The sequence below is a fragment of the Callorhinus ursinus genome, unplaced genomic scaffold (assembly GCF_003265705.2).
Source record: "Callorhinus ursinus isolate GAN/ISIS: 27379988/994484 unplaced genomic scaffold, GSC_fseal_2.0 scaffold32, whole genome shotgun sequence".
Lineage (NCBI taxonomy): Eukaryota > Metazoa > Chordata > Mammalia > Carnivora > Otariidae > Callorhinus > Callorhinus ursinus.
The window spans coordinates 15,619,213-15,625,664 of NW_027397094.1; positions in this window are offsets into that span (position 1 = coordinate 15,619,213).

The window sequence follows — 6,452 nt, forward strand, 5'->3', positions numbered from 1 at the left end:
TGGTCACTGAGGGTGAGAACGGGCCTTGGGTGCAGAAGACTGGAGTGCGGGAGTCCCTTCAAACCCCTAAAGGGCTGGAGGCCTGTGGTAAAGCAAGGGACCAACCCCACTCCCAGGGACAAAGGCGAGCACACAGGGAGTCAGTTCTGATTTCTCTGCCAATCTCTGCAAGAGACACCCTCCTGCGGCGCCCTCCACTTCCTGCTCGCTCTGTCTATCTCTTTTCCCCATCTCCCTTTGTAATCACAGTTGACCCTTGTACAACACAGGGGTTAGGGGCACCGAACTCCCGTGCAGTCAAAAATCCACACATAACGTTTGATTCCCTTAAAACCTAGCTACTAATAGTCTGCTCTTGACCAGAAGCCTTACTGATGATATGAAGAGCCCATTAACACACGTTTTGTATGTGGCATGGATTATATGCTGTCTTCTACAACAAGTAAGCTACAGAAAAGAAAACATTATTGAGAAAATCATAAGGATGAGAAAATACATTTGTAGGACTGTACTATATTTATATATATAAAAAAATACTGCACGTAAGTGAATCCCCGCAGTTCAAACTCATTGTTGCTCAAAGGTCAAGTGTACTTCAGGGCAGGAATTCTCCCATCCCTGTTGCCCCACCCACTCCGGCAGGCTGATGATGTGGAATTTGGTTCTTTGAACGTACTCTGTTAAGCAAGTGAAGAGTTCCCTATCTGACCTCAGTTATCCCAGGGCTAGAGACCCAGGCCACTCTTACTCCTCCAAGAAGCATTCAAGGAGGCTCAGAGCCATCAGGCGCCACCATGGGCTCGTTGATCTCATCTGAGAGGCAACTAAGCTCAACTCTCTATGCCACCTACAAACAGGGATGGTGACAGAGTAGAGAGACGTCCCTAAGGGCACACACATTCTTGGGTGGCGGAGCTGGGCATGATGTGCTTGTGGAAAGTCATAAGGCGCTGGGGGACCAGAACTGGGCACCTGGGAGGGGCAGATACTTGAAGACATTAGTCTACATTTCCTTCCCTTTGCCCTCAGAGACACCCAAAGTGAAACTGGATCCTTGGAGAACCCAAGAGACAAGCATCCATTATGCCCAGGCCTTGTTCATCCCAGAGTTGGAAGAGGCTCTGTAAGGTCAAGGCTGGCCATGCCACCACTGAGCTGGGTGGACTTCCCAGGCCAGCTGGCTGCCCCTGAGAGCGCAGGTGGCATGGGGTCATGCCACGGGTTCAACTCCCTCACAACAGAAACAGATGAGAAGCAGACATGTGTGTACCACATTTCAAACAAGCAAAGAAAGTGGCCAACACTGGTGAGCGAAGACTAAGCTGTCTATTGGAATAATCAAGTGTCAGAAAAATCAATTCTACCAAGGAGAGACAACGTGAAGAACGCTGAAATGCCGCTATTTGTTGGGGAGAGATTCTGTACAGGTTTCCCGGTGAAGGAAATCCATGCCGGGAATTCTGGAGGGAGGCAGAAGAACTGTTGGGCAGGTAGAATATCACATGTGACTCGCCAGGAAGTTGTAAAGATAACACTTGTAAAAAGGAGTAAAGAAGAGCGGGCTTTTTACTAATGCATCTGGGAAAAGATACACTGACCTGAAAATGGATCCTCTACTGACTCAGGTAGGGCGTGGAATCAATGAGAGGTCTGAAATGGCCAAGATACTGAGCGCATTCTTCAAAACCACCCTTAACAATCGGAATGAGAAGGGAAATACAAACACTGAAGGGGTAATAGAAACCTTCCGGAAATAACCATTGGCAGAAGCAGATGCAGGACCCTTGGAGCATCTAAGGACCCCGCTGAACAGGTGCATGTTACCCTCTCCTCATTATTACTTTCAGTGACTAAAGTTAGAGAAAGTTCTGAAAGAAGACGTCCGATATTCTTGGTGGAAATAATCACAGGAGAGGAAAGGAGGGCAGCAAAAGATATTTTGATCCTATTTGTCAAGTCTGATGTCAGTTACTGGGGAAACTCATCACACACTTGGAGGGTCACAAAATGCTCAAAAGGCTAAATTCCCATCATGCTGATCTGAATCAAGCTGCATTTAAAAAATGTAGTTTCAGGGGGACGCCTGGGTGGCTCAGTCGGTTAAGCGTCCGACTCTTGATTTCAGCTCAGGTCATGATCTCAGGGTCGTAAGATCAAGCCCTGCGTCATCGGGCTCCACGCTCAGCAGAGAGTCTGCTTGAGATTCTTTCTCTCCCTCTCACTCTGCCCCTATCCCCTGCTCATGTGTGCGCGCTCTCTCTCTAAAATAAATAAATAAATTTTTTTAAAAATGTGGTTTCGTGCCCCCTCTCTCACACCCAAAATGCCAAACTGGTGAAGAAAAGCGCTGCTAACCAGATCTGTTTGCATTTTCAGTGTGTTTGTGCCTGCACGATCCACAGACTAGAGAGGGAGAGGATCACCAGCACAGCCCACGCACCCGCACACGAGCTCCCTGAGCTAGAAGGCCCGTCTTAAGGGTCCTACCATTACGACAGCTGCCCCTGGGCCCTGCACCTGCCCCCTGGCCGGGGTTCTGTACAGTTCTTCTCCACTTCCTTCTTTTGGCTCCCCTTCTTCTCCGACACAGTTATTGCTCTCACGCGTGCCCCCTGCCAGGTCCCCACACCATTCACTTCCTCGGGACATCCTCCATATCCTTGCAAAGCCCTGGAGGCTGGGCCTTCCTCCAATCTTAATGCTTTTAGGGCCAAGCTTGCTCTGGGGTGACAAACTCAATTATGTTAAACAGTGAGTGGGCTAACGTGCCAGTGTTAGCAAGGCCCTTTAAGTGATAAAGTCTTAATCCAGAGAAGTAACTCACGGCGCTAATTCAGGCAAGGTAATGGGGACGGTTTCGGGATGGCGAGCCCGTTGGGAGTCTCACATTAGAGACGTCGCCTGTGAGTAAGGTTACAGGCACTACTTACGGTTACACCCAGGGCAAGGGTTGTGGCTTTGTCGGGGCCACACGTACATATATGAGGGATGCCAAACGGAAGTCTGACTCATATCTCCACTAAGTCCTATTTAATATCTCAGTTATCTCGTGACTGATCTTTCAAAGGGAGAGATGACAGTGAAATAATCTCATTTACATGAGATTTGTATTATCACCAAAAATGATCATGTTAGTTACTAGATTTTTTGGCTATAAATTATGGAATTAATATTGCTAAAACATAATTAGGTGTGCATGTGAAGTCTATACACACCCTGGAGCTCATGTACTGATGAAAACTATATGTAATAGATGTACTCTTGAAAGCTCATACATAAACAGAAATATGTACCATTTTTAAATGCACTAAGAAATATTGCTATTTAAACAAAGCCTATAAATACACATATTTAAGAACGAGGATCCTCTAAATTTAGAATCTTTAAGCTGTTATTTATGGTACAGTTTACTCGAATGTACATACTTCTGCACTGTAACTGCATACATGTGCATGTGGGTATGTGTGCACATAGTACTATGTAATATACGGTAGCTACATAGCTTTAAGCCAGTGGTACATTTCTCTCCCCTGCTCTTACTTTCTTTTTTAAATTCCTGCCCTGTAAACCGTCCAGGTCCTACTGAAGACCAGTTTAGTTTGTTCATCAACCTTCCATTGAAAGGATGCTCCCCGGGGAACAGGTCATGCAAACAAATCAATCTTGCTCCCCATGGTAGGTAGTTATAAAGAAATAGGACCTAGTGGAAACTGAGTCATATTGTTATAACATTCCCTCCCCTGCAAATTGTTTTTCTCATTTTGCTTCTGATTTTGTCTGGGATCAGAGGGCCCTGAGCGGACCATTTCAGATGGAAATGTTTCTTGTTCAGCTTGGTTGGGCAAAGGGAGGCCCGTAACCTCATAGATTGGACTGCAATTTCCTGCCCAGCTTCCCGAACAGGGGCTTTCAGATTCTTTTAGCCCACTTATTTATTATCTGGGCTTACCGTCTTTGTAGGTCACTGGCTGTTACTTTACTGCCGTTTTTATGAGCCAGTCCAAAAACTTCCAGTCTTAAAAAGGTGAATCAATTACATCTATAATTCTTGGGCTGGCTGTAACTGCCACATAAGTATATGTTTTAGAAACACTCCTCACAAAGAATTAAGATGTGCAACTTTCAGAAAATACTGTGACAATCACAAAGTCAGTAGACAAAGGGAGAGAAATGGCTAGATATTTCATTGTCTATCTTTTTTGACGGAGTGATGGCATTTTGGCAACACTCTTTGGCTTTTCTTTGGACAGGGAGTCTCTGGACCTTGAAAGATGATCTCTTCCCACTGAATTAAATGATGTCTCCTGGATGTGATTCCTTGTTGATTACCAGGAAAGGCCTCCTCGATGTCGTCTGTTGCCCCAAATATCTTCTTGCACGTTCTTGTCTACCTACAGATGCCCTCCACATTGGTCTTTACGACTTCTAACAGCTCACATCCTAGCAGCTGCCAGCACTATGAAATCGAGGAAGCTGTTATATCCTATGCCCTGATTGGAGATTTGGAAAATGTGATCACAATATTTATAAACGAAGAAGTTCAAAGCAAACACGGAAGCAGAAGAGGCACACTGAGGGTAGAGATAGGCAGCTACAAGGAATCATGTACAGTGACATCAGCTTGCTCTGCACCTCCATCTGCAGGCTAGCCCGGAGGATGCTCACCAATGGCCAGCTCCAGCTGACTCTCTAACGATGCCAGGACCCAGCTTGGGGTTGCATACACCTCAGAGCAGGAAGGGAAATGCTGCACCTTCCTACTTGCACACCCAGAAAAATTCCCTGGGCTTCTCATATCACGTTCTGAATATGAGGGTAGAAAAGCTCATCAGATTTTTGTTTATAAATTGTTGAGGTGGTGCATTTATTTGCATGGTAGAGGTAAAATGTTAATGATATTCAAAGTGGATGGCATGCAATGAATTTATAAATCACCTCATTTATATTTTATAGGCATTGAATTTGGGTCCTTTCTTTCCAGCCGTCGCTCCTTGAGCCAACAGATCTATAATGTAATAACAGTGGAGAATCCCAGCATTGCTACTGTCATTTCCTTTTTTAGACACATTTATTGATTACATTCTGATGCATATTGCCTCCTTTAGACTATGGGTAACTCCGAAGCAGTAGGAGCATTTGGTCGGAACAGTGGCATTCCTCCCGCTGGATCAGCTGGCTTCTTGTACTAAAAATATAATTCTGGATACAGAATGTGACAGACTCAGAAAGAAAGCTGAATTAAGAGGACAGAGTCCCGGGTTTGAATCCTGGCTTTACCACTAATTTGCTCTGTGACTTTGGACAAAGTCACCTTAATTCCTCATTTGGCCAATGGGGAGATAGGACTGCATAGTCTCCAAGAACTGTCACGGCTCTAACACGTTACATTCCTGTGATATGGAAGTTCTAATAATAGGGCACACAGAGAAATCAGGAGGCGCCAAATGTCTCTGATTTCCTTCAGTGGGATCAGGGAGAGCTGAGTGAGAGAGCCATCTAGCCACACTGGAAACATCCTGAGGACATGCTAAATCAGGAAGAGCCACGAATGGGGGAAACTAGAATTATTATCAAAGGGATCCAAGGTTTTGATGAGAAAATTGGCAGAGAGCAACACATCAGCACCGATGATGCCAGGCAACCCTGGGTGATGGGTGTGAGCACGTGATCTCGGGTTGAGGAACCACTCCAGGAGAACAGATCAGAACTGAGAACACAGGTGCTGGGTGTATCCTAGGGTCCCCACTCTCAGAAGACCCAGGTTGCTTAGCATGGCATGGATATCACTTCTTAATAGAATTGCAGGTGCTATACAGTAATATCTTCTTTTTTGAAACCCAAAATGACAAAAACAACTAGGGCTTCTGGGGACTATTTTCAGAGCAGCACTTGAGCATTGGTGTAGGGCCGAATCAACCTATTTATGTCAGCCAGTTCTCACTGATGAAGGGCACATGGTTAGCAATTAGTCTTTTGAGGGAAAGATGGACTATTCAATAAATGATGCTAAGATTTTGGAGAGACAAAGATAAACATGTAGGAAAAAAATTAGATTTCTTACTTCATCTCATATGCCAAAATAAATTCCAAGAGAATTAAATATTTAAGTGAAAAAACTGGCAAACTGGAAAAAAATTTTTTTGAGTTATTTCTGGAGACAAAGTTTAATATCTTTATTATATAAAACCTGCTTATAAATAATACAGCAGGAATTCCCTAATGCAAAAAGAAATAAAGAACAGAAACAGGCAACTCATAAATGAAGACATAAAACTGACCAGTGAACAGATGAAAAAATGTCCAACCTCATAAAGAAATCAAAGTAAATGCAAATGGAAACATTTGAAATAGCACTTTAGTCCATCAAAGATTTTACTTTAGGGGCTCCTGGGTGGCCCAGTCCACTAAGCATCTGCCTTTAGCTCAGGTCATGATCGCGGGGTCCTGGAATC